We start from the raw sequence: 16,281 nt of genomic DNA, 5'->3' as shown, positions 1-16,281 counted from the left end.
GTGCTTTCCATGAAATTCCCTGTATAACTGTGAGAAATTCTCAAAATTATTATTAATAATAACTTAAAAAAAAGCAAAACCATCATCCCTTAAGGCCTATCTTAATGCTAGTTTCAAGTTTACAGGCCCCGAAATGCAGGAGGTTCATAAAAGCATTTTGCTCACTCCGAGACTTCCATTGTTTGCCAAGGGAACATTTCAAATTTTAAAAGCATCTGCCTTTCCAAGGAGCCATCTTCATTTTAAAGAGCCCCAAGTAAACCCTGCATGATTTTACTATCCGTGTTTATAATTCTTTCTTCCTCATAATTACAGCTTTAAAATAAGCTCTTCATTATTAGTAGAAACGTTTTAAGGTCCAAAATAGCTTATCTTAGAATTCACCAACAGCATCCCAGAGCCAGCTTGAGGGAAAGCTCTAAAACCTAGGATAAACTGCTATGTGCTTGCTCTGAGGTGGGGTTCTCAAAGAGTGTGTTTGATTAGAATCTAAATCTGATTCAGTTTCACCGACTAGCTACTATCAAAAGAAACTCCACTGGTGAAGAGTTTCTTACAGTCCTAGCACCTTCTCATATGAGAAGACATTTTGGAAGAGCGAGAAATTTTGTGTAAAATATTAACTGGTTATTTTAAGCTATCCTTCACAATATGTTTCCTCAGTCCAGATAGTTCAAATATAGATCAAATATGTCCCTGACAATTTACAACATGTCTCATAGGGTTTATGAAAATTAGAGAGATGATTTTCTTTTCTTTTATTTTCTTTATTATTATTTATTTTATTATGATTTTTTATTTTACTTTAAGTTCTGGGATACATGTGCAGAACATGCAGGTTCGTTACATAGGTATACATGTGCCATGGTGGTTTGCTGCACCTATCAATCCATCATCTAGGTTTTAAGCCCCGAATGCATTAGGTATTTGTTCTAATGCTCTCCCTCCCCTGGCCCCCCACCCCTGTGACAGGCCCTGGTGTGTGATGTTCCCCTTTCTGTGTTCACGTGTTCTCACTGTTTAACTCCCAATTATGAGTGAGAACATGTGGTGTTTAGTTTTCTGTTGCTGGGTTAGTTTGCTGAAAATGATCATTTCTAGTTTCATCCATGTCCCTGCAAAGGACATGAACTCATCCTTTTTTATGGCTGCATAGTATTCCATGGTGTACATGTGCCACATTTTCTTTATCCAGTGTATCATTGATGGGCATTTGGGTTGCTTCCAAGTCTTTGCTTTTGTAAATAGTGCTGCAATAAACATACGTGTGCATGTGTCTTTATAGTAGAATGATTTATAATCCTTTGGGTATATACCCAGTAATGGATTGCTGAGTCAAATGGTATTTCTGGTTCTAGATCCTTGAGGACTTGCCACACTGTCTTCCACAATGGTTGAACTAATTTACACTCCCACCAACAGCATAAAAGCATTCCTAAGATAATTTTCTATTTTATTCACCTTATTGAACTTTATAAAAGGTATAAATTTCCATAATTCCCCTTCAATAATTCAATAAATATTTAAGAATGCTAATTCTTCTAGAGCTGTGATGTGTGAATGATGCTATAGGGAGGACACCAATGACAGGATTTAACGTTAATTTTGAACATGCAATGTGCCAGGCATTGTACTAAGTATGCATGATTGCAACAAACCCTCAAAATATTCTCAAGTATTAGCTTATGTTGTTGTAATAAACATCTTCAATATCTCTATGGATTACAAAGAATATTGATGTGACACTCACAGTACATTAGGACTGAGGGTCAGCTGCAGCTCTTCTGGGCTGGGCTGGGCTTTTCTTATCTTTTCATTCCAAAAACCAGGTTGAAGCCACTCCCTGGGACAGCAAAAGAGCTGGTTGCAATGCCTCTGAAACCTTCTGCTCAGACATGCAAAACATCCTATCCAATCTTGTACCATTGGCCAAATCGAGTCACAAAAGAACGAGAAAGAACAGTACATTCCATCTACCAAGAAGGTTGGCAATGGCAGAAAGAGTCCAAATAATTGTGAATAAAGAATGCAATCTGTGTTTGGGTGCAGTGGCTCACCCCTGTAATCCCAGTACTTTTCGAGGCCGAGGTAGGCAGATCACCCTAGGTCAGGAGTCCAAGACCAGCCTGTCCAACATGGTGAAACCCTGTCTCTACTAAAAATACAAAAATTAATTAGGCATGGTGGCTAATTGGTTACAATGTTCATTATTTGCGTGATGGGTACACTAGAAGCCCAAACTTTGCCATTACACATATACCCAGGCAACAAACCAGCACAGGTACCCCCCGAATAATAATTTGGGGAAAAAAAAGAACATGAGGACACTGGGAATGAATGGGCAACACCCCTAACAACCCCTGCTTTGATGAGGCAAATCATTTACCTGTTTACGCCCCTTCTTGTCAAGTGACACAGCCAAACCCAAATCAGTGAGATGAGGGTAATCACAGGGAAATCTCAAAAAGAGGAGAAGAAAACGAGTAATTGTGAACAAATGATATAATCTTCATGCCTCATGTAGCAGATACTGTTATGAGTCTTTTGATAAAGAAGGAGGCTGGGACTGGTGGCTCATACCTGTAATCCCAGCACTTTGGGAGGCCAAGGTGGGTAGGTCACCTGAAGTCAGGAGTTGGAGACCAGCCTGGCTAACATGGTGACACCTCGTCTCTACTAAAAATACAAAAATTAGCTGGGAGTGGTGGCGTGTGCCTGTAATCCCAGCTACTTGGGAGGCTGAAGCAGGAGAATAGCTTGATTCCGGGAGGTGGAGTTTGCAGTGAGTTGAGATTGCACCACTGCACTCCAGCCTGGGTGACAGAGCAAGACTCCATCTCAAAAAAAAAAAAAAAAAAAAAAGGAAATTGAGGCACAGAGAGATTGAATGTTTTGTTCAAGGTCCTACAACTGCTTAATGGTGGAGGCAGGATTTTATCTGAGGCAGTCTGTCTGACTCTAGGATGTTAAAATGCAGATTATTTCCCAGATTCCTCCTCCAGAGTGCTTTCTCTCTCTCTCTCTCTTTTCGGAATTTCCCATACCGTCTTGTCTAAGTCTTCAATAGGCTATTAATGAAAACAACTTTAGTAGAAGATTCAAAGATGGCAAATCATAAAGGCTGTGTGAAATGATGTTATGGATTTCTTCAAGAAAGAACTCATTAAATTGATGCCAGTTGTAACTTGTGAGATCATAAAGCTTAACAAAAGTATATCGCAAACGGGAAGGTGATCCAATCACAGTGTGTTCAATAATTACATTCCTTTAGAGGAGCTCCCAGTTTCCTCTGAATTGCCATGCTACGCTTTCACCCAGAACCTGGGAATATAAAAACCTGAAGTATCAGTGGAAGGGATTCAAATTTCTGAATCTTACACCCAGATAAGGAAATCTTTTAGGACCAAACCTAAACGATTTGTCAGTATCAGCCTAAGTCTCTGGATTCAAAAGTAATCCAGATCTTGTTAAATATCACAGTTAGGAAAGCAGCTATTAAAGCCATATGTTACAAACCCGTCACGGGCAAGTGTTAAAATTCCAAATGAGGTTTCCTTCTCATCCTTGACTTTTCATTCTTTTATTACTCTCATTTCTTCACATCTATCTCAGATGTGCCTGGTAGAAGAATTTCCTGTAAATTGCATTCCGATTTGTCACCAGGAAGGCACTGAGCTTAGATCTGTTATATATCGAGGCTCCCAAACATTGCCTAAATAAATGTATTACTATATAGATTAAATCAAATTTAAATAAAGTCAAGAGTGGCCTTGGGGAGAGTCATATAAAAACACAGCTGACACCCTGAATGATGTGAATGGAAAGAGCAAGGGGAGGAGTAGCAAAGACTGAGTCTGAGAACCTTTTATATTCTTAGAGGCTCCTCCCAGCTAGGGGTGGCTCAGGTCCCAGCATACCAGCTGCCATGATTATTAGGGGGAGTAGTCAGGTTGTCAATACTAAAAGGGGTGTTGATAGTGAATCAGAAAAACGATGAATGAGAAGTTTAAACTGTTGTCATTGTATTGGCTAAAGAGAAATGAACCAATGAGGCTAATTAGTAGACTGTGCACAGTTGTATGAACTCAGATTATGTAATTCTTGGAATATCACATCACTGGGAAAAATATGATTGTTGGTTTGATAATTTTTAGCATTGAAAGATATTTGCATTCCGTACAGAGGTCTGTTGTGGTCGCTCACGTCTGTAATCCCAGCACTTTGGAAGGCCAAGGCAGGAGGGTCACTTCAGGCCAGGATTTGAGACTAGCCTGGGCAACATAGCAAGACCCCATCTCTACTAAAAAATAAAAATAAATAAATAAATAAATTCCATATCTAATCTAGACCATAAGTATTAGACACCATTACTAGTAGTGCCAGGCCTGCAGCAGCTTCACAGGCTGTGAAGACTGGAAGAATGATTACTGTCTTGGTGGCTTGGGTGAAGTGTAAATTTAAGATGATGAGAGTCCCATGATAAACATTGATAATATTATGCCTTTTAGACATAGTAGTGAAGATATTAGGTGAAACTGGTAAACTAGTGTCTTTATTAAAGATATAATGAAAGCTAGAATAATATTATTATAAATAGAAGCCTATTGGTAATTATGAGTAATTACAATTTGAGTCAACATAATTTAATTTAAACTAATTACCCTATTCAACTCACTCTAATCCTCTATGGAGCCATTCGTAGGCAAGTCCCAAGGCTAGAATGGAGACTAAATAAGTGCTATAGCTAGTATTAGTTTTAGGCTGCTTCTTTGGAGGGCTCAATCTAAAGTCACCCATGATTAGGTTTTAAACACAGGCACGTTTACATTCTAGACTTTCTTGCCCTAGGTTGCTGAAAATTGGAAGGAACTTCCTAAGGATATTGATCTGCTTTTGATGGAAGCAGGAACTGAGTATTCTGTGACCCTTAGGAATCCTGCCTGGAGACCTGGTTCTTTGGAGCTGGTTCTGTACTGCCTTATGGAAGTAGTCAATCAGGGCTGGGAGAATGAGAGGACCATGGTGCACCTAGGGCCAATGAATTGGGGACCATCTGGTGCTAGGGTGCATGCAGGACTCCCACACTCTCCTGGAGAAAAGTGAGCAGTTGCCATTGCTTTTTACCCATATACTGGGATATACCACTGGCAAGCAGCTATCTTTTCTCTGAGAACTTCCTCAACTATTGAATTAGTGGATAAGTTAACTACTATCATGCACAATCTCCAATTTTTAATAGCTTAATGGCATAGAACTTCTTTCTTTCTTTCTTTCTTTCTTTCTTTCTTTCTTTCTCTCTTTCTTTCTTTTCTTTTTTTCTTTCCTTCTTTCTTTCATTCATTCTTTCTTTCAGATGGAGTCAAGAGTGGCCTTGGGGAGAGTCACCCAGGCTGGAGAACAGTGGTGCAATCTTGGCTTACTGCAACCTCTATCTGCCAGGTTCAAGCAATTCTCCTGCCTCAGCCTCTCAAGTAACTGGGATTATAGGCACACATCACTATGCCCAGCTAATTTTTGTATTTTTTAGTAGAGACAGGATTTTACCATGTTGGCCAGGCTGGTGTCAAACTCCTGACCTCAGGTGATCCATCCACCTTAGCCTCCCAAAGTGTTGGGATTACAGGCGTGAGCCACCATGGCTGGCCAGAACTTTTATTTCTGACTCAGGTCAGAGTTTGATTGGGTATTTGGTGGACAGCCTCCCATGCAGTGGTCATAGGACCCCATGATTCTTCCACCAAGTGCCTCTGCCATTTTGTGTAGTCCTAGGGGTCTTCACTGGAAGATTCTGGAAGTGGTGCCCATTGCGTTGCTCACATTTCATTTGGCCAGAACTTAGTCACAGTGTGTCCATATAATTGTCTGGGAAGCCGTGTAATATAGTTTTCCTGGGTGCCCAAGAGGAAAATGAATGGATCTGAAGAACATGATAAGAAGGCCTATGGAGCCCAACATGCCTATAGGTGAGAAGCGAGTGAGGCCCACCTGCTGTGAAGAATGCAGCTGTTAAGCTAAGCAGTTTCTCTTCTCTTAGCAAGATAAGTTCTGAGCCCTTGGCAACATCTACGACATGCTACACAATTCAGCACTCACCTACCTTTCAGGTTTCATCTCTTGCTGCTCAGCATTCAGCCCTCTCGCCTTCCCTGCCCCATGCACTTAACACTCTGACCACACCGTTCTACTGGCTATTCTTTGAATGCATCACACACGTTCACACTTTTGGGCCTTTGCAAATGTCATTTCCTGTCTGAGACTCTTTTCCTCCACCATAAGAAGACCAGCTTTTCCTCCACCATAAGACCAGCTTTTCCTCCACCATAAGACCAGCTTTTCCTCCACCATAAGACCAGCTTTTCCTCCACCATAAGACCAGCTCAGACATCTCTTCTCTGTGAACACCTTCCTTGAACTTCCTCCCCCAAGCAAAATGAATTACTGCCTTCTTCATGCACCCAAATCTTCTTTATGGTATTTTATTATAATATGGCATTGCATCTTTTTAATTTGCTTTCCTGTTTGCCTCTCCCCCTATACTGTAAAATGTTGGCAGAAATAATTAAGTGAGATAGATAGGTCAATCACTTGTAAGGAACAATCTGCAATATTTAGTAGCTTAATGGCACAGAAAGTTTATTTCTCACTCAGGTTATAGTCCGATGGGGTATTTGGTCATGCAGCAATTCTGGTTCCCCAGGTTCCTTTCATCTAAGGGCTCTCTCCCTTACTGTAAAACATTGGGAGAAATAATTGAGTGAGACGGATACCCATGAGTCCTTAAGGATATCAGCATCTCAGTGAATAACCTCTTAGTAAGTGTAAGTCAAGAATCAGGCAGAAATTCTTGCCTACAATATAGTAAAAAGCCTGAGTCTTATTTAAGAGATGTTGTAAGCTATTTGGAAATGTGTTATAGATGCATCGTTCATCCCTGGAGAAATATAAAAGCTAAAAGAAAGCATAGGTAATACTTTTCTGAGGCCAAGATAATCATGATACTGTATGCTTCGCACTGCTCTCCACAGCGGTGACTGACATGCACAGAAAAGAGTAAAACTGAGGTCGATGAGGGTCTCTGATGAAATACAATCTCCATAGCATTTGTACTGAGGAACCCACACGTTTTGGAGAAATGCAGGACAGAAATGAGCTTTTGTGAACATTTCATTGCCTGGTCTATGTGAAGGAGGTCCTCTCGCAGGGGAATGTGGGAAGCTCTGGGCTGAGTTACTCTGAATCCTTCTTTCTCAATGAATGAGGCTGAATTTCCACCTTACCAAGGTCAACATGGACAGCTACAGTTCAAAAGAAGATTTTTCCATTACCATAATGGATTGCAGTAAAAACCATTGGCTGAGTCTCTTCCTCCTCATTTTGGCATTTACAATCTTAGGCTTAGTAACTTTCAGAGTAAAATGAGTTCACCTTTTATTCAGACTTTTATTTTCTGCAGCAATTTCATGTGCTTGTGCTTATACAAGCTCACCATCTCTCTGGTTCCCTCTCTCCTGGCTCTGATTTCCCTACTGCCTCAGGCCAGACCTTCTAAGACAATCTTTCCTAACAGCCAATGCCATGGTTATTGTTCCCAGGACTGTTAAAAATACTCTGGTCTGCTACTTCGATCCTTAAAGAAAAAGTGATGAGATCATTTTCTGCTTGGAGAGTAGATCCAGACTATGAGTGATTGGCATTAGGGCATTGAATTGCAGAAGAAACAGGTGTTAAAGAGACTTCTCCCATCTTATTAAGCATCTTTTTCATACATTGATTCACAGACTTGTTTCAATTCTCATGACTAAACAGACAACCCTGTAATTTGTCAGCTACATCATTTTTCCACCCCGGCAACAGTTTCTCTTCAGTTTCTGCCAAGATTGTCTATTGTCTCCATAAGTTTCTGCCCAAGGTAAGTGACAGAAGGATGGCTGTATGAAATTAAACAGCAAAAAGCAACAGCCATGTAATTTAACAGAACTATCAGGCAGGAACATCAATCTGTACTTTTATTTGCAATTCTGGTAATGGGGTTCCTCCCATGGCTTTTCAGGTGTTTTCTGACAATAGCTTAAAGTTAATCAACTTTTAATATTTAGAAATGACCCTTTGACAAAATAAGGAGCAAGGTGGGGGTATGTATAAAAAGGAGAGAGAATCCTAAAGTGAAAATACCGAACATCAGAAATCAGGAAGATATTGATTGAATTCCTTTCAAATCTTTCAGCCGCAGTATAAAACATTTTTAGCACAGGAGGTGTGAAAACCGCAAAACATGTTTATACTCGAGTAAGCTAGAGATTTGCAAACACCCTGTTACAGACATCAGGATCAGAAGGCAACTTCAGTTTTAAATCCCCCAGTTGAGGAAACGACAATGGCTATTCAAGGAAAGATAGGCATTTCAGAGAGATCTGAGTCCTAATTCTAGCTCTAACACTGACCATCTCTCTAACTTTGAATACATTTCTTTATTTCTTGAGACCCCAGTTCCTTCATCTGCAAAGTAAGAAAATGGAATTAGATGATCACCAAGATGACTCCTAGTTCTAATGTTGTGCAAATGCCATTGTCTACTCTGTGTCATGTCATTTGGAAAATCAATTCTGTAGAGTTACAGTGTCCAGCTTATGCCACTGGAAAATGGTAACAACTGTGAAATGAATCCCTTGTTGATTTGCTTTAATATTTTCAATTTTGAAAGAGTCTGTGTGAATATGTGTATATACTTTGGTATGGGCCACATGCCTGTTGTAATGTGTTATATTCAGATTTAAAAACCTTAAAGCAACCAAGTAAAGCCATTACATTTAGGAGAACAAAACCTAGAGGATCCACCCTAAACAGACCTAGTACCTTTCTTTCTCTCCTTTGTCTTTTTTTTTTTTTCCCTTAAACTATCCTTCCCCTTTTCTCATTTCACTTTCAGAATCCAGGGAGGACTCCTTCAGACTGGTGCACTTCTGTGTAACAGATTTCCAGTGCCAAGGTTCTACTGAGGCCTGGAGGGACTGCCTTGGTCTTCTCAGGGAAGATTAGGGCCAAAGGAGGTTGGAGTGAGCCAGTGTGGGATAAGGCTTGCCTGGAGCAGGGGCAGTGGGTGATGACAACCAGGGGGCGAGTGAGCAGTTTTAAGTTCTTAGGCCAATAGACTTCCGGTAGCCTTCAGAAGTTACCCTGAGCAAGTTCCTTCCCTTCCTCCTCCCTCTCCTCCCTCCCTCCCTCCTCTCCCTTCCTTCCTTCTTCTTCTCTCTCCTCTTTTTTCCTCTTCTCTCTCTCTTTCTCTACACACAACACACACAAAATTCTTATAGGAGTTTCATTCTATATATCTGATAGAGAGTTCATTCTTGTCACCAAGGCTGGAGTACAGGGGTGCATTTCAGCTCACTTCAACCTCCGCCTCCCGCGTTCAAGTGATTCTCCTGCCTCAGCCCTCCCAGTAGCCTGGGATTACAGGCACCCACCTGACTGTGCAAGCAATTTTTGTATTTTTTTTTTTTTTTTTTGAAGACAGAGTCTCGCGCAGGCCTCACGGGGAAAAGAAAAAACAAAAAACACAAAAACAAAAACAAAAAAACAAAAAGCTGGAAGTGCAGTTGGGCCGGATCTCAGCTCACAAACAAGCTCCGCCTCCAAGGTTTATGCCATTCTCCTGGCCTCAGCTCCGAGAGAAATACACGACTAAGACCACATTACAACAGTATTTTTAGAAACGGGTTTTCACCTGTTACCAGGAGTCTCGATTATAGACCTCGTGATCCGCCCGTCCTCGGAAACAGCTGGATTACAGGCTTGAACACAACCCAAAGCACACATAATTTTGTATTAAGTAAAATAACAAGGCCTTGGACTGGTCTGAACTCCTGACCTCAAGTGATCCACCTGCCTCGGCCTCCCAAAGTGCTGGGATTACAGGGGTGAGTCACCATGCCCAGCCCTGAACAACTTTCTTAAATGTGGCCTCACTTTAGATATCGAAGACCAAAATGCTTCTAAACTCTAGAAGGTGGAGGCTGAGCAAATTTCCAAATCTTTTATGGTTTGGAAGCATCTTGGTCTTTGCTATCTGAAGTGCAATATGCAAAATCAGTTCTTCTCCAAACAGATGTTTTTGCAAAGCTTATTATTCTTCAACCTGGTTGTTTGAACTTAGATGTGCGATAAATTCCCCTATATGTGTGTTTTAAGTAACAGACATTATTTTCTTTTTAGTTTCACTTTTATAACAGAGACAAAGAGCAGAAAAATTTCAGAAAAGAAATTTTATTTATTTTCTGCTTTTATTTTATTTTGAAACTGAGCCTCATTCTGTCATCCAGGCTGCAGTGGCACAATCACAGTTCACTGCAGCCTCAAGCTCCTGGGCTCAAGTGATCCTTCCACCTCAGTCTCCTGAGTAGCTAGGATAACAGGTGTGCACTATCACACCTCCCTAATTTTTTACCTTTTTTTTTTTTTTTTTTTTTTGGTAGAAATGGGGTCTCACTATGTTGCCAGGGCTTGTCTTGAACTCCTGACCACAAGGCATCTTCCACCTCAGCCTTCCAAGGTGCTGAGATTATAGGCATGAGCCACTGTACCCTGATAATTCCAGGGTTTACTTTGATTGGAAGGTTTTTTATTGCAGCTTCAATTTTTCTTTTTCTTTTCTTTTTTTTTTTGGACACAGTGTCTCACTCTGTCAGCCAGGCTGGAGTACAGTGGCATAATCATGGCTCACTGCAGCCTCAACTTCTCAGCCTCCAGCAATCCTGCTGCCTCAGCCACCTGAGTAGCTGGAACTACAGGCACACACCACTATGCCCGGCTAGTTTTTGTATTTTTTTGTAGAGATTGGGTTTCATCATGTTGCCCTGGTTGATCTCGAACTCCCGAGCTCAAGCGATCTGCCCGCCTCAGTCTCTCAAAGTGCTGAGATTACAGGCTTGAGCTACTGTGCCTGACCCAGAACAGGAATTTTAAAAATAAAACACCATGGCCCAAACTGAACCTAATGCCCAGAATTACCTTGATGTCTGCTATTGGACTAAGATTGTTGGTCTGTTGGTCTTTGGCTAGTTTTTTATGTGTGAGCCCAGCAGACAGCCAGACACCATGATGGGTTCAAGAATGTGAAGCTGAGGTCCAGCTTACAGCTAAGCGGATGCTGGCACTGGAAAAGAGGTGTGGCCGCTGCGCTGGTCTGAAGCTCATTAGATGTCTACTTGCGTGAGGCAGTGAGGTGCCTGGAAGCAAACCCAGCCAAAAGAAAGAGGCAACCAGGTTTGTAGACTTAACCCAGCAATCAGACCTTGCCTACAAGTTGAATGAGGTGATTTGGAATCTGTCTCTCTGATTCTCTCTTTTTAAAATTTTAAAAAATTTATTTTGTTTTAGTAACCCTCTGATTCTTTTCCTGGCTGTCTTCCAGTGAAGTCCTATTTTAGGAACAATGTTTCCCTAAATAAAGACTGTTTTCCTAAAAGCTCTCATAAGATGTTGGAGACACAAGAAACAGGACTCGAGGGCCTCATCCAATGAGATGACAAGCAGTGGTCACGACAGCCTTCAGGCAGAGCAGCAGGTGCACTGAGCAGACTTGATGTGGGAGACAGTGCCAAGTTGAAACACCTCATGCAGCATGCGGGAACTGCAGGTGAGGCTATTTTCAGCAGGCATAGCAGTGGCTGATACTGCAAAAGGGAAATATATATATATATTCTAGAGACAGGGTCTCACTTTGTGCCCCAGGCTGGAGAGCAGTGGCATGATCATAGCTCACTGCAGCCTCTAACTCCTGGGCTCAAGGGATTCTCCTGCCTCAGCCTCCCAAGTAGCTGAGACTATAGGCATGTACCACCACGCCCGGCTGATTTTTGTATTTTTTTGTAGTGATGGGAGTCTCACCATGTTGCCCAGGCTGGTCTTGATCTCTTGGCCTCAAGCGATCCTTCTGCCTTGGTCTCCCGAAGTGCTGGGATTGTAGGCAATGAGCTACCATTCCTGGCCCAAAGGGGAAATATTAATGAACTCTGTAGACACATTCTGAAGCCCCCCAGAAATATTCAGGGCAAGGACTGAAGGCAAGGAGCAGGGGAGGCCATGAAGCACCAAAATTTTCATGACAGAAGTTAAGGTTTCAGTTTGTCCTTCTGGAGTTTATAATCTGGCTGAGAAGGCAAGACCATCACCCCTGAAAAACTTGAAAATAATAAAACATAGGACGTGACCAAACACTAAATTGCTTTTTAGATTTTATTCGGCCTAATCACAGCAGTCTTTGAGAAGGAGGTAAAATCTCACAAGGACTTAAAGAGTGGGTGGGATTTGGGAAGGTAGAGGGTCTTCCAAAAGCATTAAAAACTGTGGGCCAGAAACAAAGACCTCTTACAAGCACATTGAGCCCTTGCCATGTGCCATAAACTGTCTTAGGACCTTTCTACCATGTGTGGCTAATCCTCACAACAACTAAGCTTTTATTTCTACCATTATACAGAGGTAAAGATCACAGATTCAGATGAAGCGATGGCCCATGCCCATGCCATTAGGATGGGAGAGCTGAGTGAAAGGCAGATGGCAGATCTGTCTGCTCCCTGAGAACAGAGGGGACAATGCAAGACAAGGAACAGGGATGCCACAGAACAGACAGGAAACCTTGGGAGCCATTCCCAGAGGCTTGTGCACAGTTCTATAGATAAGGGAAAGTCACTGGGGATGTTTTTTGGAGGAAAGTTAATATATTTATTGTGGTTGGGCTGATTAATTACGAAATGGGAAGGAAGAGTGTGAAAATAAAAGCAATCTAGCAAGAACCTAAAATTAGTAATCTAGATATCATGGACTATGAAGGAATGGTGAATTGAACGTTTGAAAGGAAGAAATGACAGGCCATGGTGACTTGTGCTTTTTTCTCTCTTAGAGGCAGAGTCTTGTTCTGGCACCCAGGCTGGAGTGCAGTGGCCCAAACACAGTTCCCTGCAGCCTCAACCTCCTGGGCTCAAGCAATCCTCCTGCCTCAGCCTCCTGAGTAGCTGGGACTACAGGAAAGCACCATTATGCCTGGCTAATTTTTAAAAATTTTTTGTAGACATAGGGTCTCGCTCTGTTGCCCACACTGGTCTCAAACTCTGGACCTCAAGTGATTCTTCCGCCTCTGCCTCCAAAAGTGTTGGGATTGTAGCTGTGAGCCATCATGCCCGGCTGACTTGTCCTTAATAAGAACCACACATCTTATGACACCAGAAGACTCTCCAAGCAAATGCTGCCTTTCATCTGGTGGGCCAGGTTATGGCAATGCTGGGCCAAACTGTGAGTCCAGGCCAGCACCAGAGGACAGGGATTTCCCCAGTCACTAAACTGAAATGGAACGTCAAGCTCAGAGACTCATTGCAAAAATGAACCCGAACACAGGTGTTGGGCAAGATCAGAAAGGCTGGTAGTAAAGATCTCTCTGGGATGCTAGAGTCCTCCTCAAGTGCAACCAAGGGTGTGAGCAAAACAGAAGACCTCTGTAGACTGGAACCAGGGCTCCCCAAAGTCTAGCAAGCACAGAGCTCAGACAAGGTCTGGCATTTTATGCGTCTCTGTTTCAAGCAAGGAGATTAAAGGATGCAATTAGCAGCCAGCCTCTTAGAACTATAGTTTTAGCTTAACTGTATTTTAGAGAAGTCTCAGTCTTTGAAAGAGGCTAGGCTCTATTTAACATGTGTCGTATTCCTGGGCTAAAGTGATCAATAAACGATAATGCCCTAATTCTCATCCTGGAGTATATGTGAGTGTGTGTATGTAAAATTGTCTGATGTTAAAATGTATCATTAATTTATTTTCCAGCATCAAGGTTAGACTATAATGATGTGATATATATCAAGTGAATTTCATGGCTACAATCCAAATGTAACAAATGAATCATTTAAAATGATCTGCCTATTGGTGATGCCAAATTTTTCATTTTCTTTCATTTTATAAATGCATCCTATCTCAGCTCAAAATCAATCTATTAACCTTGAAAACATTTTGAGCTGGAACAAAGGTTAGCAGTGAACTTTGTGATCGTCCACGTGATATTAGTCATAGTTAGCAATTATTACTGGCTTTGAGCGATGAGGAACCTGATGAGACAAGACTCGTAACGTGGAAATGACCAATAAACTAAACTTCAGAGACTGCAGGGAAAATGAAGAGCATGCAAAATCTGGTTTTTAAGCCCCAAGCCTGTTGGCTACAAAGCTCCTGTCTTTTTAAAACAAATGTGAACGTCTTGGCAGCTATTCTGATAAATTACACATAAAATACTCGAGTAAAATCCTTGTGTTATGAGATAAGGAATTCTGTTTACTGGATTTGAAGGGCAACTGAAGTCTGAAAAAATGATGTGTCTGCTCTCAAAGCCTCCACTGGGATGAGTCTGATGGATTTCCCAGGTGCTAGAACTATTTTCTCTGCCCTGAAACTGGAGGAACAAGGCAGATAGAAGCTTAGCATGATTTTTAAAATTAAAGTCCAAGTGAATATCTAAACTAAAATTGCCTGAGGAATACATATGTATATTACCCTCTGGATGAATTTTGTATTACATTATATAGATTTTAACACAATATAAAACATATAGATACTTTTGGATTCATGACATGAAAGAATAATGTTTTGCCCATATGGGACGTAGGAAAATACTTCTCTTAAATTCCTCAGCCATGTTTTATAGATATTCTGCTTCTGTACCACTAAGAGTATGGAGACTTGTTACTGTAAATGGAATATTTTCCCTCAATTATTAGTTAGACATGAAATAAAATAGTGCCATCTTTCCTGTAAAAGAACCTCACTTCATGGAATTTCAAAGTATTTTCTGTTGTATTATTTTTCTTAATTTAAAAACATTTTCCCAAGGCAGGCAGATCACCTGAGGTCAGGAGTTTGAGACCAGCCTAATTCTCCTGCCTCGGCCTCCTGAGTAGCTGGGATTACAGGCGCACACCACCACACTCAGCTAATTTTTTGTACTTTTAGTAGAGACAGGGTTTCACTATGTTGGCTAGACTGGTCTCAAACTCCTGACATCGTGATTCTCCCACCTCGGTCTCCCAAAGTGCTGGGATTACAGGTGTGAGCTACTGTGCCCGGCCTAATTAAATTTTTTAAAAGTGAGTTTTCTAGAATGTTAGCTTCTGTTAACTTAAATAAGTACATTAATTTACATAATTTAAAATAATTAATATAAAAGATGGTCAAACCACAACTCTAACTTGTGAGATCTAGAAACGTGGGTCTAAGGTTAAGCCATCACCGTTAGGACAGTGGATAATGGAAAATTACTTCCAGTAAATATATTCAATGACTTTTCCAGAAAATTTGATTTTTGTAACTACTGTGTCATATCACCTGAAAAATGTTCTGAGTAGTTATAACAGAAGAGGTGGGTGGACCTATCTGATACACTTTCCATGGGTCCTCTTAAATATTTAATACATCATGAGGTTCATTGTAGATTCTCAGTTCTTCTTGAACTGAAAATTCCAGTTCCAATGGAGCTCCTCGGAAAATGGAAGGAGCCTCCACTTCCAGAAAAGACCCAAATAAAGATTACAAGAATGAGCAATGGAACTAAGCTATTGAGGCCACAGAAATACATTAGTTTCTGTCTAGGAAGAGGCTACAGGGGCCAAGTCAACTATAAGGATTTGCAAATACAGCCTGGGCAACGTGGTGAGACCCCCATCTTTACAAAACATTTAAAAAAAATTAGCTGGGTGTGGTGGTGCACACCTGTGGTCCTAGTTACTTGGGAAGATGAGGCAGGAGGATTGCTTGAGCCCAGGAAGTCGAGGCTGCAGTGAGCCTTCTGTTCATGCCACTGCACTCCAGGCTGGGCAACACAGCAAGACCCTGTCTCAATTTTTTTTTTTTTTTTTCTGAGATGGAGTCCTTGCTCTTGTCACCCAGGCTGGAGTGCAGTGGCCCAATCTTGGCTCACTGCAACCTCCACCTCCCAGGTTCAAGCAATTCTCCTGCCTCAGCCTCCCGAGTAGCTGGGATTACAGATGCATGCCACAATGCCCAGCCGATTTTTGTATTTTTAGTAGAGACGGGGTTTCATCATGTTGGCCAGGCTGGTCTCAAACTCCTGACCTCATGATCCATCTACCTTGGCTTTGCAAAGTGCTGGGATTAAAGCGTGAGCCACTATACTCGGCCTACAAATTTTTTTAATTAAAAAATTTTTTTAATTAAATTAAATTTAATTAAATTAAAACCAAATTAGAAAAAAATGTTTTTGTAATTGAAAAAATTTGCAAATAGCTTTGA

The sequence above is a fragment of the Rhinopithecus bieti genome, unplaced genomic scaffold, assembly GCF_001698545.2.
Source record: "Rhinopithecus bieti isolate Rb0 unplaced genomic scaffold, ASM169854v2 scaffold_763, whole genome shotgun sequence".
NCBI classification, from domain to species: Eukaryota; Metazoa; Chordata; class Mammalia; order Primates; family Cercopithecidae; genus Rhinopithecus; species Rhinopithecus bieti.
This window is presented reverse-complemented; position numbering follows the sequence as displayed.